This window comes from Triturus cristatus, chromosome 3_1 (assembly GCF_964204655.1).
Source record: "Triturus cristatus chromosome 3_1, aTriCri1.1, whole genome shotgun sequence".
NCBI classification, from domain to species: domain Eukaryota; kingdom Metazoa; phylum Chordata; class Amphibia; order Caudata; family Salamandridae; genus Triturus; species Triturus cristatus.
The window spans coordinates 745,496,026-745,513,425 of record NC_140583.1 but is presented as its reverse complement, the minus strand read 5'-3'; positions in this window follow the sequence as shown (position 1 = coordinate 745,513,425).

The window sequence follows — 17,400 nt, the reverse complement described above, 5'->3', positions numbered from 1 at the left end:
CCCTCCTTCGACAGGAGATGACCGAGATAGGTGCAATAAACATCCAGTAATGCACTGCTGTGTCATGTCCTTCATCATTCATGTATGAATGCGTGGATGGATGTAGGGACAGTGATTCCCCTTATGTCAATAATGCTCATCTAGTGGGATGCCAGTCACAGTGTGCTACATTGCTTATTGTGTTCTGGGTGCCGTGGACACTACAGCAGGGACACATGCATTAGTCACTTCCTTGTCCGGACATGGACTGAACCACTCCCAGAGCCCCCGAGTCATTGTTGCAAGCCCTGCGCTGGTCCGGTGTATGCCAAGCCCGACCACTCCGCTTACGCTCCGAGGGGGGGCCCACATGGCTACCTGTCGCAGGTGTACTTGCTGGTGGTGTGCAGATCACTGGTCTAGTTGTCAGCATGTCAAAGCCACTCCCTGAGGGCAGGTTTGCACACACACATGCGTCACAGGCCATGTGACCCCGCAAATATAAGGGGCCGACAACGTCACATTCCCCCCCGCCAGTGGTGACTGGATGACGGACGCTCCACATTTCTCAATCAAAATGGGCCCATGAGTAGTTGCGCACAGGGTTAGTGGCACCCAAAGCCTTGCAGCCGTCACAGGCCTACCACCACGTGGCACTGACTGGTGTTGCACAGGGTTAGTGGCACCCAAAGCCTTGCAGCCGTCACAGGCCTACCACCATGTGGCGCTGACTGGTGTTGCACAGGGTTAGTGGCACCCAAAGCCTTGCGGTCGTCATAGGCCTACCACCACGTGGTGATGACTGGCGTTGCACAGGACTAGTGGCACCGGAACAGCTGAGTGGGTGTGCAGCCTGCGATGATGACATGTGCCCTGATGTGGTCTCTGCCATTGATGACTCAGGACTCAGCGTCATATGTGGGACCTGCTGGGCCACGGGACGGGTCCGCATGATGTGGACCATGCCATTGTGGCGGGAGCAGGGCCTGGAACTTGCACGGGCACGTGGTGTGCCCACTGATGGACACACCAGTGGCAGCAGGTGAGCAGTGGGGCCTGGGTGCGGAGGGGCGGTAATGTCTCTCTCTCTCTCCCTTACCTCTCTCTCTCTCTCTCCCTTCCTTTCCTTCCCTCTCCTTCTCTCCCTGGCTTTCTTTCCTTCTCTGTTTCTCTGTGTCTCACTCCTTCGATGTGCGCATGACACACGTCATTTTGTTCTTTTTTTTTCAGGCTGTGACGTTGAGTTCTCCCTGACGGACCTGACAGGAGTCTTCCACATTGGTGTTTTGTGTTGTATTTCAGTAAAGTTTTTGGTTGCTACTTCAGTGCCGTGTGACTGTTTCTCATTCTTCTGGCCTCACATGTGTGTTTAATTTTGGCAATGTACGTCATCATGCACCTTTTGTGGCTCTTGTGTGGTGCACGTATGTTTATGTCGGGGGCGGTACGGGTCCTGGGGGAGGTGGCGGGCCTGGGGTGGTTGCGGTGGGTGTTGTGGTCCTCATGGGTATCCGCGTTGCATGATCATTGTGTCCATGGCATCTCTGGGTCTTCCGGTGTGGCTCTTGGCTGGGCTCTCTTTTACTCTGCAGGTAGTCGTCCTGCTTAACACCAGCAAAAGGCAAGTGTTAATTCCCTGGTGCTAACGCGGCTTATCACCTGATTTTAGTTCGCATCGCAGATCTGGGAGTTCGTTGTGAAAGTGGTGTTGTGGTTTTTTTTGTGTGTTTTTGCACGGGAACGCCTACTCTGGATTTAATTAGTGTTAGTTGGTGTCCACCGTGAAGATAAATTTTGGGGCAGTTATCGCGGGAATACTGGCGATGTCTGCAGTTTGCACCGGCTTGTGAATGGGGTGTTAAATCTATCTCCACTTTTGATGCGTTAAGGTGGAGATAAATCAGAGATACGTCCTTGTGAATATCCCCCTGAGTCTTAGTTGGATCCATCAGGGAGCGATGACAAAGATCTGACTGAAATTAATACTAAAGCTACAGATGGATTGTTTTAATATGAATTTACCCAAGAACTCTTGGTGCAACACTGAAGGTGATTTATTTTGTTAAAGTCACTGCAATGATCCCACTTAATGGAAACTAATCCCCTGGCAGGCTTATTGAGGGTGTGGTCAGTAAGTGGGCAGATGAGAGTTGTTGTGCTTCCAACTTCTGACCCAGGTATGGCTTGTGGTAGAAGAAAGGTATTCTCTAGTTTATTACTGGATGTAGGGGAGGCAGTTGAATATCCGTTCTGGTGTTGGTTTGTTGGTGGTTGATTTATTGGTGTTCTAGGATTCCCTAACAAGAGCTGGTTATATGTTTCTTGTTTTTTGCACTAATGATGCCATACAGCCAGCCACTGGGGTGGGCTGTCTCCCAGACACACAACGCCAATTGAGCTAAAAGGGTACTTGGAAACATCATGCCCCTCACACTCCTCCCATGAAGACAATGCCACTTGTGAACTAAGAGGCAAGTCAGTTTTCATGTGCATCACAGACATGGTCTAGATTCTTATTATGCATAAACCAAAAGTATAGTCTATTAAATCAAACAGAAAAGATTTTTGTTTGGGGCATATCCTGAACTTGTGTATGTGAAGGTACTCTCATTTGGGATAATAAAGCAAAAAACTGACTTCATGAAATAAAGTATTTGCTTAGAATCGCACAGTTTGGTCATGAGGGGATTACATGATTAATTCCAGGTTTTCTGGTTCCTCATTTTGAAATTTAGCCACTTGATGGGTATTACCTTCTTTCTCTTTTTTTCACATCAACGGCCCACTTTGTTTTTAATAATTTTTTGTGCATGAGATTAGAGTTTGGGTGGTAGGCAGAAGCCACATGAAATTTTAACTCTAGCTATTTTCTTTAGCTCAGGAGTCCAAGAAGTCCCCGAGCTGAGCCAAGCCTGTCTTTTTTTTTAACAATCTTTATTGGCATTTGGTATTAGTTCGGACATGTTCTGGTTTTAGTTGTTAATAGTATTCCCATATCCCCTTCTGCATTCCCCTTAGGTTCTGAGTCAATATGTCCTTGTCCATTCGCGGTTATGAGGGGAGAATGGTGCATTGGCCTTGTGTGCCCCCCATCCCACCCATCCCCAACTAATCAAAAACAGGCAACAAAGTCCCCTCCCTCCCTGCACTGCTGTCTCCCCATTGCACCCCTGGAGCTCAGAAGGTTGCCCTCCTCTCATTGGACCGTGTGCGGAAGCCCTACGCGGGTGCTCCTTGCACTGCAGCTTTTCTGTGAGGGCATGTTATATGTGTCTCCCTGCCTGCGATCTCCAGAGCCTCGCTGTCCCCCTCTCGATCACTAGTGATGTTCTTGCTGTGATGGTCTCTCAGGGGTTTGAAGCGGCAGATACTTGGCCATCTCGCTGTATGTCTCCCACTATTGCTTCCCAAGCCCTGGCTCTCTCTTTCTTGCCTATCCCTCGTCCAACATTTCTCAGGAGGACCATGCTCTCGCTTGGCTCAAGCCTGTCTTGAACCTTTATTCACTCAAACATCTCTAAGAACACAGGACCCTCTCTCTGCCCTTTCAAAGGCACCTGAATGATAGCAATATCAATTTTGGAATTACTGTTTTTTTTAACTAAAAGTATGGAGACATTTATTGCAAAATTTGTAAAATTAAACAAGATTGAGAAAATACCCTGCCCTCTTTAACCACTGCGGTCACCCAAGAGCCAATTACAGGCAGAGGACGCTTTGTTTTTCATTCTTTCTTGTGCCTTATGGCTTTGTGCTGTCTCTGACAAATCAATCAACTTGTAAGACAACCATAAAAGACATGGGCCTCAATTGGAAACTGTACACAGAGGAATTCCTGAGTGAAATTCCATTTCATATAATTTTAAGAGGCCCGGTGTTCATGAAGCTAAATTTACTTGGTTCCGGAACAACAAAACCCATTCCATCACATGGAATATTCAGCAGGTAAAACCACTGAGGAAAAACTCTACATTATAGCCCAAACGTCTTCAGAACCCTTGCCCAAACCTCAACAAGATAAGGGGAGCATTACGTGCTCTCCCTTGCCAGCCAACATTCTCCACTCCTTTGCTCACCTCACCAACCCCTCTCACCCCTGCCTTACAAAAACACCTGCACGCATTTACCACAGACTCCTGCTTACTTTTACCACCTGACCCGCTCGGAGCAGGTGGTAAATATGTGCATTAAACCCCAAAGAAAAAAGGAATACCTTATAATTACCTGAATTGGGTTTGTTTAAATCACAATTGAACGGTTCAGGTGGGCTGTTACAGCACAGTACCAGCTACTTATCAGTTCACAGTTTGCACCCCTACAGTTATGTTCAACTTGTAATAGGCTATGGTAGACTTCTTAAAATGCCTAGATCAATATGGATGAAAGGACCAGCCTTCAGACTCCACCACATCTACAAATGCCCAACAGGGATACTTCACCACTCTGGGTCCGATTCCGATGTTGGACGGACCGGAGTCTGTCCGACTTCAGTCAGGAGCTGTAACTGACCGACCTCCTGTCCTCGGTTACAGACCTGCAAGTAGGATGTGACCGAACCCTGTTGGGTTGCAATCCTATACTTAACAATGGGAGCATGCATTCCAAACAGAATGCATGCTCGCATTGTTAACTGCAGAGGTGCAGTTCATCCCTGCACCCTGTTGCAGGCACCTCAAGGTGCCTGCCACCGGGTGCAGGGATCAACAGGGGGGGCACCATAGGTGCTCCCTAGGCCGCCATTCAGCGGCCTCGCACCTATGGGGACCCTTCTGGGGCCCCACCAAAGACAGTTTTCCAATGCCCTTTTGTGCTGGAAAGACCAGCACAAAAAGGCAGTGGGAAACTGCCATCGATTACCTCGGCCGGAAGGAGGCGGCCAGGGGAGCACTGAAGGGTGTCCGGATGGCGGACGATCTCTCAGAGCCCGTCTTAAGCCATCTGGAAAAACGAGTCAGATTCCTTTCTGACTGAGCCCATCAGAATGGCTCGGTCGGAAAGGAATCCAAACTGCACATTCCAATGCAGGCAGGAGGGTGCCCGCAACGGAATCCGGCCCTCTGACTTTAACAAAAGACAATGAATGCAAGCATCTATCAGAGTGTAATAGAAAGAGGCAGTGACATTGTATTGTCATTTCTATAGCACTTTCCTGTCCCTTGAGAGGCCCAAAGAGGAGATATGGCAAAAAAGCTGCTTTGTTTTGTTTCTTAATGTTTTGCTTTGAACCCATTTGTTGGAACTGGCCCAATTTGCAGGGTTATCCCCACACTTTTTGCCTTCCTCCTGTATTTTTCTGACCCTCCTTTTTTGGCTTTAGGACTCTGGGCACTTTACCACTGCTAATCAGCGCTAAATTGCAGGTGTTCTCTCTCCTTTAAACATGGTATGATTGACACACACCTGCTTGGCATATTTAATCTACCTGTAAGTCCCTTGTACAGTGGCATCCCATATGACCAGGGCCTGTAAATTAAATGCTACTAGTGGGCCTGCAGAGCTGCTTGCACCACCCACAGAAGTAGACTTTCAAACCTGTCTCAGGCATGCCACTGCAGGGCCTGCACATGCAGTTTACTGTCACATTGACTTGGCATTTAAAGTTACTTGCCAAGCCTGAAACTCCCCTTTTAAGTATATATAGGCCACCTCTAAAGTGGGCCCTAGGTAGCCCTATGGGCAGGGTGCTGTGTAGGTAAAAGGTAGGACATGTGCCTTTAATGTGTGACATGTCCTGGTGGAAACAAGCATCCTATTTGGTTTCTCACTACTCATAGTTTGCTGTTGGGAATTCCCTTATAGGTACTTAAGTGGTAATTCCTGATCTGAAAGTAGTAGCGTTGCAAAGTTTGGTATGTTTGGAATAGTGGTGATAAATCCTGCTTATAGGTATTGTAGAAATACCCCTTTTAGAAAGAGGGCATTTCATTTCTCTGTGCTTATGACTCTATGTACTTTGCAACCTGACTCCAATCCACATCTAGACCTGCTAGACAGCTAGACTTTGTTCATACTTTCCATACAGCCATCACACAGGGAGGGTTGGGTGTCACAGAGTTGTATCTTCATTCATTTGTATACTGAATGGTCTTCCTGGGCTGGGAGGCAAGCACACTTACATTTGTATAGATGTATTCTGACCTACCCCCTACTGTATGTCTTGAGCCTGGGCTGAGTAAAGGGTGTGTTGTGCACTTTTAAGGTATCTCTAGAAGTTGCCTCAGATCAAAGACATTTTAGGTATAAGTACAGGGGCTCTGACCCCATGATTTTTGACACTGCATGGGACTTGTAACCAGACGCTGCTGGATCTTCATGCTGCAGGATTGCTGTGCTTCCAGAAGGAACCGCCATTTGGACTATGTGCTTCGATGTGCTGACCTACCTGCCTGCTAGGTTGCTGGAGAGACTGCCACTTTGCAAACTGCTTCTTTGTACTGGCTGGCCTGTTGCCTGCTTCCTGTGCCCCCCAGTGATCTCCAGCGGCTTGTTTGCATGCAGCCCCCTCTATGTTATTTGGAAATCCCAGGGAGAAATGAGCATTCACTTCAACCAGCTGTGGGACTTGTGAGTCCAGCATGAGACATTGTGAACAACCCAGCAAGTGGCGAGCGCTGTTCCCGGCTTCAAACAGCTTGTGCAAGCACAGTCGTTCACCTGGTTCCTGCCAATAAGCATTTGGTGAGCACTTTATTTTAATCCCCCAGGGACTGACACGTCCCTCTTGGTCAGTGCCGTACAAGTGTTGTGGCTGGTGTGTCACTTCTAGACTCGCATCCTGGGAAGTCTGTTGGTGTGCCTGCTATGGAGGACACAGCTACCGTGCCTTCACAAAGCCACACTGACCAGAGGTCCAGTACTAATCTACTGAGTGCTGGAGATTATCGGGGTCGGGGCACTGTCATCCTAGCCAGCACATGTTGGGAACTGTAATTAGGGTCATCCGGCAGTACGGCACTTCACACCCGCAGAGGAGGCGCCCTCCTGCTTGTCCCGCTGGTGAACTCATGGTGGCGTGGCCCAAGGAGCAGGACACCGGCCCACTGGTCACTGCTTGTGCACCCCTCTTACACAAGGCTGTGTGCAGTAGCTGTGGCACACATTCACGGGCAGCTACACAGTTGTAATTCTGCCATAGGGAAGGACCGGAACAGAAAAGCTCTCCCCGCTACACATGCCTTGGGGCTGTGGAATCGTGGGGTCCCCTACTCCTTTGCAGGGGTGATAATAGGGTGAGTCCTTGTCTGTACTGTCATTACCTCAACCATAGTCATTCTGGTAGAAGCTACCTATGACGGAGAAGTGGATACCTTGGGAAACTCCCTGAGATTACCATAGCTGGCAGAGCAGGGCTCTGGTGCCTCTTGAATCTTTGGGACCTCTAAATACCACATGAGGCGTGCTTGCATGCCTCATGTACAAATTATTGTACAATATCTAGTGAGAGCACAGGGGCTCAGTGCCCTATGATGTCATGGAGAGTTAGGTGATTAGTTCATCCTTTGCTGAATTTCATGACTTAGTGTTCACTTTTATATGTCACTAATAAAGCCTTGCATTGACAGGATAACAAGTCTATCTACCGATTGGCATAGGATGCTCTTTAAAAAAAACATATTTGCAGACATGTTATGGCAACTCTTACACAATGTGATGAAAAAACATTATTCTTTAAAGAATGAATTTCATTAAACATATAATAAATAAGTTCATACATATCATTAAGCAACCTGAATCTGCCCAAAAGTTTTGGCTTCTGAGGAAAATGCAAGTGTGATAAATATTCTAAGTAATGGATGATCAAAATAAATAATTCATAGATATCCGTAAGCTGCTAAATCAGATCATTTCACAGAGAGAACAGAAAATGGGCAGGAGGGGAAATGGAGAGTATAATACGTAGTATGGCCATATCTCTACTCTCTTTCCCTACTGCCCAGAGGAGAGTAAGCCAAAAAGCAGACTGTAGGCCCTTAATGTTTTTCCTCACTGTCCCTTGTCTCATTTACCAATCTAGCGATTGGTGCCCAAATTCTTCGTCCTAGCTCTTTTTTCCTTCGTCCTTTCTTCTTGTACAATGAAGTTTCTATATTATATATGACTAACAACTTAGCCTGCAAATTACTAAAGACAGGAGGGTCAACACAACCACTGAGAAGTGATACACAACCAATAGCCAGTGCTAAAAACAGAAAACCTGTCTCTGCCATTGCCCTCTCATTTGCCTCTGTGCTGTGTAATACCCCCCCAAATCATTACTGCATGAGTGATGGACACCAGTACATCTAAAACTCTACCAAAAAATGCCTTGAGATCCTGCAAGGAAATGAGCACCCTAGGGCATGAGTAAAACATATGAAGGTTGTCAGCTGATTGCAGTCCACATCTATTGCACTTCCCTCCCCTCATACTACCCAATTTCGCTATCTTTGCTAATGCATAATAAAGATCAAAAATAGGCATAAAATGTTGGCTCCTAAGGCTCCCTGTTATCAACACCTGATTTGCCAATTCCAGCGACTATTCACTGTCGATTCCTTTCATTCCCAGCTTCATTTACCATTTTGAATTCTGTACCTCTATGTCATCCAGAGATGCTATCTGTTTTTTTTGACTCACTGCCTCTGCCACTGATATTTTTTTGGGTTTCCAAAGCGGTCCAATTCATGCTCCCGCCGAGAAAGCACCGTAATTGCATCTCGCTTATCCACCCCATACAGCGCCTGGAAGTTTAGGAAGGACAAAAACTGTCCCTCCCTATCACCTAGAAGTTTGATCCCACTCCTTCCCCATCAAAATGCAACTTAAGCCAGAATGGTGTATAAACATTGAATTTTGCGTTATTTAATGTCCGCCTTGTCATACTTGATAGGCAGTTTTAAAAAGATTTAAGTTAGTCTTTTTGTAATAGCTGGTTCTGGTACCTTGGCCAAACATCCCTTAGAACCATTCCCAAGGGCTAATTCATAGATAGTTGGTCTCTCCACCATGGGGACCTCTGCTTCAAACCCCACTATCAAGATGCCCAGATGTTGCAAGAGGCAAGCCCAATAATAAAAAAGGAAACTTATGATTTTCCAGCCCCCCCCCCACTGCTTTGAAAGAATCATCCATTTAGATACCCTCCTTGGTTTTTGATACCCCCATGATGAGGAGAGTTCTAAAGGAATAGTCCTGAATACAAATGACACCTTCGGATCGACATCTTAAGAACATTGCTACTGCCAAATAGCGAAAGATGCAAGTTGTCCAGTCTTTCCAGTTTTCTGCTGATATTATCCCAAATTGGAGCCATATTCAATTTGACAATTTTATCTATGGCAGCTGTGATTTAGACCCCCAGATAGGTTATCTTGGGGACTACTAATGGATCTGAACTCTGCATCTTTTCAGAGCAGAGGATCTGCGTCTTATCTACATTTAGTTTGTACCCCGAGAAGGCACCAAACCACTCAGCTAAGGGTTTTATCTCTGAGAGTGCAGTAGCGAGATCTGGTAGTGAGCACCGATATATTGTCTGTATATGCCAGCGCTTTATATTCAGCCCCATTAACCTCCACCACTTTAATGTTGGTGTTTACCTCTAATTTCTTTAGGAAGGGGTTGATATATAGAGCAAATAGTAGAGGAGAGCACAGACAACCATTCCTACTGCCTCTACTGATATCAAACAGATTTGAGTCCAGCACTGTAGTAGATATAATGCACTGATTGACTGAGCAAACTCTTCACAGATCCTTTTCCATTGCAGTAGAGCCCACAGAAACCGCCAGGAGCCCGGTCAAATGCTTTCTCAGCATCTAGCAGGACTATTCCCAATGCTGAATCTGTGGCCTGTGCCTAGTCAAAAAGGGCTATGACTCGGAGGACGTGGTCTGCTGTGTCCCTCCCAGAGATAAACCCATGCTGTCACATTGAGACCAAAGGAGTCCCAATCAATTTGAGAGTATTTTAGATATTTTCCTGTCGCAGTTAATAAGGGATATAGGTCTGTACGAACTTGGACTCAAATCTGGTTTCTCCTTTTTTAACACGACTATAGTAGTCCTCTGCCACGAGGAGGGGAGATACCGTTTGAGCCTGCAGAAATAATTGCCGCATTTCCTGCCGCAAAGACAGAGAAAACGTTCTATAAAATTCTAAAGAGATGCCATCAAGCCCAGTGGCTTTACATAGTGCAAGGGAATTGAGAGCCTCCTCAATCTCTTCATAGACTATTGGGGCCATCAAGCTAGCATTTTGTTCATGTGCGGCCTTCAATGTCTCCAGATCTTTACAAAAGTGTCCCGGGGCCTCAGTCACCAGCCAAGCTGTTTCCACAGCATGTAGCTGTTCATAATAATTCTTAAAAACATTCAGCACTTCTGCTGGTGATTCATGGATTAGACTTGAGTGATCTCTAGGTTTAGAGATTTGATTAGTTACTTCTCGCGTTTTGCCAGTAATCAGCCGGTGTTTGCCCCAGCTCATAAGATTCAGCTCTATGTTGAATAAACTTAGCAGCCACCTCGGAATCAAACTTTTGGTGGATTTTAGACATGAGAATGGTTATTGTCTGCTGGCATCACTGGATATCTTGACCCTTGGTCACTTTATCCATGAGTTCATGCTCAGCCACTCTGAATAGCTCAACCCAACCCCGAATTTCGGTTTGCAATGCCTTCTGATGACGGCGGGAAAAACTCAAGTTTTTCCCTCGAACCCCCGCCTTAAAGGCATCTCAGACTATAGTGCCTGGCGCTGTAGCCATATTGATGCCAAAAAATTCTGCTATCCATTTAGCCATATGGTCGCGATATGCTTGATTAAGCAAGAGCTTTCTGTTGAAGGTCCAGGGCCATCAGGCTCTAGTAGAACCTGCCAGCGAGAATTCTATCACTAAGGTGTTATGATCCGATACAGCCCTCGAGAAACTCTCAATCTTGATTGTTTCAACTAGAGCATTTGAGACAAAAAATTATCTAGCCTGACTAGTTACTTATGGGAGGCTGAATAAAAAATAAAGCCTGGATCGAGTGGCCTGTATTTATACCAAATATCTACCAGGCCATGCTCTCTCACCAGGCCTTGCAAAGCCTTAAATACCTTCAATTTCCTCCCCTGATATAATTTATCCACATTTAGATTAAATTGGCTGTTTCAGTGGATATTAAAATCGTAAAAAAGAATGTGGGGATGTGGCCATAGAGCAAGTTCTTTGCTTAAATAATCCAATATCTCAGTATCATCTACATTAGACCCATAAATGGAGCAAATTGTAAAATAAATATTGTTGGTGGCTGACTCGTATTGTACAAAAGCCCAATGCCCAAGCTTATCTTCCTTAGCTAGCTTGTAAGTGCCCATGCCTTTTTTTACTAGAATTGCCACCTCTCTAGTTGTGGTCCCTTGGCGAGTACATGTTAGCATGTTGTATCCCAGATCCCTCAGCCAGCAGCGTTTATTCCAGGGTACATGAGTTTCTTGAAGGCAAACCAGATCAGCCTGCATGATTCGGAGGCTCTTAGCCATCATGCCCCTTTTTTTGTCATTTAGGCCGCAAACATTCATTGAACAAATCCAAATTTACCCCATCCTTATGCCTGAAATCCTCCAACCTAAATCTTCCCCTGCTATAGATCAGATTGCGGCTTTTTACAAAGATCATTTTATAGCTCGTGACAAAGTTAAGAATGCCATGGCAGATACAAAACAAATCTCCAATCACTTGCTCTTCCTCCACCCTCCCATTCCCCCCAAACCCTTCCTACCCGGACCCCTTCAACCCCAACCCTGCCCCCCACCAACCATCACCGGAAATTGGACCAATCAAGTCCAGTGAGGAAGTGAAACCCCTCCCGCGTATCCACCAGCCGCGGCTGCTGCAGGTAAGAACGGTGGGGCGGAGGGGGATTCGGAGAGATGACCGCAAGGGAAAATTAAATAAATAATTATTTTCCCTGGTGGTCGTCTCTCGAAATCCCCCCAGCCATCCCCACCACCCCACCGCTCTTACCTCCCGTAGCCATGGCTGGTGTCTACCCCGGCCACGGTTCTATGGGTAGCCCCCCTTGTTACACAGAGAGAAAAACCATAACTTTTTCCCACACTCATAGCCAGAAACCTATTTGAGAGTTTGAAAAAGCTCTTTAGCTTTGATCTCAGATGTAAAAAATGAGGAATCTCTATCCAGATTACTTTTACCTTGGCTGGATTCATTAAAAAGCCTGTGCTCTCTTGTTCATAAAAGGTTGGATCAACTGCTGAAGGCACTAACAGCGTTCTACAGTAGAGTGGCAGCAATCAGGTCTAATAAAAAAGTTATGCCCAATAAAAGAGGGCTGCCGATCTGGTCTAGCCAGATCGCAAGCTGCCTGACAGAGGAGGAAATTACCAATATAAATAAAAATTACACAAGCTTTGATCCCATCTATTGAAGTGGGTTTTCTCTGCGTGAATAGGAACCTACGTGCACGTTGAATTTCTTGGGCCCAATCCCAATTCCCCAGCTCGGGGAGGGCACCTTTGAGAAGGTTGACAACAAATTTTAATGCATCATCCCCCTCAGACCCCTCTGGAAAGCCTGAGACCCGCAAATTGTTCAGTCTCAGTCTCAATCTCAAAATCTTCCAACTTCCATTTGGTATCTGACATTTGATTTTCCAATGTTACTGTAATTTTTCTATGTTTTGAAGCATCATTTTCCAGTGTGGCCATCCTGTTCTCCACCTCAGTCATTCTTTCCATAAACTCCGAGCAAGTTTCAACACCTTGAAATAGCCCCCTGCCTCTTGTTGCAGAGTGTCTGGACTCTTCGACTCTCCAAATGTGTCTCTTCCCTGTGGGCCATGATACATTGGTATATAGATTCCAGTGAGACGGGCTCCACCCCTCCCTGTGGAGTATTGCCAGCCACTGTCCTGTCCCCTTCTAGCACTGGGGAGATGGAATCGTCCCAAAGAAGCTCACAGGCTTTTGCTTCATTTGTACTTGCTTTGTTTTGTGTAGGTAACTTTATACCCTTCTTCACTGTGACAACATCTGTAGAAATGTCATCTTGTCTTCCCTCTGTGCTGCTGGATTTGGACCCTTGACCGTGGTTCTCTGGGTCAGACCAGTCTTAAATATTTGACAGGGAAGGAACTTATCCCCACCCTCTGTTTCAAATCCCCGACTGGTAGTGGATCCTCCACCTGACGTACCTTCCTTAGAGTTAAGAAGGAGCAGCCTATGTGACTTATGGGACCCAGTTAAAGATGGTTCGTGATATGCTTGATTAAGCAAGAGCTTTCTCTTGAAGGTCCAGGGCCATCAGGCTCTAGTAGAACCTGCCAGCGAGAATTCTATCACTAAGGTGTTATGATCCGATACAGCCCTCGAGGAACTCTCAATCTTGATTGTTTCAACTAGAGCATTTGAGACAAAAAATTATCTAGCCTGACTAGTTACTTATGGGAGGCTGAATAAAAAATAAAGCCTGGATCGAGTGGCCTGTATTTATACCAAATATCTACCAGGCCATGCTCTCTCACCAGGCCTTGCCAAGCCTTAAATACCTTCAATTTCCTCCCCTGATATAATTTATCCACATTTAGATTAAATTGGCTGTTTGAGTGAATATTAAAATCGTAACAAAGAATCAGGGGATGTGGCCATAGAGCAAGTTCTCTGCTTAAATAATCCAATATCTCAGTATCATCTACATTAGACCCATAAATGGAGCAAATTGTAAAATAAATATTGTTGGTGGCTGACTCGTATTGTACAATAGCCCAATGCCCAAGCTTATCTCGTATTGTACAATAGCCCAATGCCCAAGCTTATCTTCCTTAGCTAGCTTGTAAGTGCCCATGCCTTTTTTACTAGAATTGCCACCTCTCTAGTTGTGGTCCCTTGGCGAGTACATGCTAGCATGTTGTATCCCAGATCCCTCAGCCAGCAGCGTTTATTCCAGGGTACATGAGTTTCTTGAAGGCAAACCAGATCAGCCTGCATGATTCGGAGGCTCTTAGCCATCATGCCCCTTTTTTGTCATTTAGGCTGCAAACATTCATTGAACAAATCCAAATTTACCCCCATCCTTGTGCCTGATATCCTCCAACCTAAATCTTCCCCTGCTATAGATCAGATTGCGGCTTTTTACAAAGATCATTTTATAGCTCGTGACAAAGTTAAGAATGCCATGGCAGATACAAAACAAATCTCCAATCACTTGCTCTTCCTCCACCCTCCCATTCCCCCCAAACCCTTTCTACCCGGACCCCTCCAACCCCAACCCTGCCCCCACACCAACCCTCACCGGAAATTGGACTAATCAAGTCCAGTGAGGAAGTGAAACCCCTCCCGCGTGTCCACCAGCCGCGGCTGCTGCAGGTAAGAACGGTGGGGCGGAGGGGGATTCGGAGAGACGACTGCAAGAGAAAATTAAATAAATAATTTTTTTCCCTGGTGGTCGTCTCTCGAAATCCCCCCAGACAGCCCCACCACCCCACCGCTCTTACCTGCCGTAGCCATGGCTGGTGTCCACCCCCGCCACGATTCTATGGGTAGCCCCCCTTGTTACACAGAGAGAAAAACCATAACTTTTTCCCACACTCATAGCCAGAAACCTATTTGAGAGTTTCAAAAATCTCTTTAGCTTTGATCTCAGATGTAAAAAATGAGGAATCTCTATCCTGGTCTAGCCAGATCGTAAACTGCCTGACGGAGGAGAAAATTACCAATATAAATAAAAATTGCACAAGCTTTGATCCCATCTATTGGAGTGGGTTTTCTCTGCGTGAATAGGAACCTATGTGCACGTTGAATTTCTTGGGCCCAATCCCAATTCCCCAGCTCGGGGAGGGTACCTTTGAGAAGGTTGACAACAAATTTTAACACATCATCCCCCTCAGACCCCTCTGGAAAGCCTAAGACCCGCAAATTGTTCAGTCTCAGTCTCAATCTCAAAATCTTCCAACTTCCATTTGGTATCTGACATTTGATTTTCCAATGTTACTGTAATTTTTCTATGTTTTGAAGCATCATTTTCCAGTGTGGCCATCCTGTTCTCCACCTCAGTCATTCTTTCCATAAACTCCGAGCAAGTTTCAACACCTTGAAATAGCCCCCTGCCTCTTGTTGCAGAGTGTCTGGACTCTTCGACTCTCCAAATGTGTCTCTTCCCTGTGGGCCATGATACATTGGTATATAGATTCCAGTGAGACGGGCTCCACCCCTCCCTGTGGAGTATTGCCAGCTACTGTCCTGTCCCCTTCTAGCACTGGGGAGATGGAATTGTCCCAAAGAAGCTCTGCGGCTTTTGTTTCATTTGTACTTGCTTTGTTTTGTGTAGGTAACTTTATACCCTTCTTCACTGTGACAACATCTGTAGAAATGTCATCTTGTCTTCCCTCTGTGCTGCTGGATTTGGACCCTTGACCGTGGTTCTCTGGGTCAGACCAGTCTTAAATATTTGACAGGGAAGGAACTTATCCCCTCCCTCTGTTTCAAATCCCCACCTGACATACCTTCCTTAGATTTAAGAAGGAGCAGCCTATGTGACTTATGGGACCCAGTTAAAGATGGTTCCGCTTCATTCTGACGGGCAGGGAGCCCACCCTCTCCTGCAGACCCCTCAGGAGCCTGTACTACCACTCTACAAAAAGGATTTTGAATAGTAAGATTTTGTCTCACCTTTGGTTCTGTGCATGCCAAATGGGAATGTGCCTCGGTGGCTATATTTTCTGCCTGATGTAGGGCAGGAGAGCTAGAGTCTTCGCCTAGCCAAATTGTCCATGGAGTATTGACCAGGCACAAGAGCATTTTCCATCAAATGTTTTCCTGCATTCCCTGGAGGTAGTGCGGGGGGGGGGCTTTTTAAAAAGATTTGTCCAAGAGGCACCACCCGGCTCCACTACACCTGCGCTCTTAGAAACATTATCCTGTTTGCCGAAGATCGAGGTGAGCGGCCCCCCCTGCACGAGGCTTAAAGGCGGCTCCTACAGCACTGCCCACCGTAATGGGTGATGTGCCCCAGCGCCCTTTCATGGTCTGCACACGCCTCGAGAGCCTAGGGACACCGGGGGTGAGTCCGACCCTTCCCTCCCCACAAAGCTCTGTTGTACGTGGCTCTCTCCCGGTCTGGAAAAGGGTCCCAGGATGCCTGACCCCAACATGGCAGACACTGGTGACACCTTCCCCCACCTTCCCCCTTGCTGAATTTTTACCTACTCATCCCTTCCTGGACTATGCCTGACCTCAAGAGGACTTCTAGATCTCTTTTTGACCATGGCCTCCCTCCCCCATCCACCCCTTCGCACTACTCTGACATTCCCTGAGGACACATGACCTCTTTATTGACTGCGGAGTCCGAGGATTATGTCTGACGCCCGGTGGAGCTGCTCTGTTCAGCTAATGAGGAGATTGGACGTGGTTCACCCCCTGACCGTCACATGCCCAGCCGGACTTTGGGTAAAGTTTTTCTCCCCTTCTCCCTGTCTCGCCCACCCTCCCTCTCTACTGATCTCTCCTTCTCTCCTGTTATTGTGTCTCATATATTTTGATGTTACGTAAATTGTTATTATTGTTGTAACTTTGCTGAAATTATGTAAAGCGCTCTGATACCTACAGGTCTAGCCAGCGCTATATAAAACTCTTTAAATAAAATTAATTTATTTGGTAATGCTTTAGTCTCCGTCCGGCTCTTAATGATTTTAGCAGCCTTCCCCAGAGACATCACCAGACTGTGCCGATCACAAGAGAAGTCAGCCCGGTGCAGTGCAAGCCTGACTCGCGTGGAGTGCAAGGAAGACAAGAAAAGCAGTCCACAGCTTATCCGTGCTCTGGTAAGATTCCCCAGGTCTTTTATCCTATTTTAGTCAAGGGGGGGACCTATCGCGGCTGCAAGGCAGGCAGCACGGAAGGGATCCAATGGTCACGATTAAACAGCTGCCATCTCACAGTTACATGAAAGACAAAAAATGGCATAGTATGCTCAATATTTAGGATTTATGTGTTTTCTTTCATTATCTGCTTCATATAGTGATAAAGGTTGTTTTACCTTGCATAGCTTAGATAACGAGTACTATTTCAGGTGACGGAGGAACATGCACAGTAATGTTGCCTTCATGACGCTTACAAGGTATAAGCTTTGCTCTCATGTATTGCATTCATTGAGATGTTTGACCATTGCCTGTTGGGATAAGTGATCCTTAGTTTATGTCATTTTGGTCTATGGTTTATGTATAATATGCTTTATATTTTTAGATAACATTTTGTGGAGTCTCCTTTTGTGGTGTATTTATTGTTTTGCTAGTGTGAGTGTATTGCCCAAATGCTTTATACATTGCCTCTGGGATATGCCTGACTGCTCTTGCCAAGCTACCAAGGGGTGAGCACGGATTATCTTGGGTGTGTAGTTTACTTTTCCTGACTAGAGAGGTTGGTTCTGCCTGGCTTAGATGC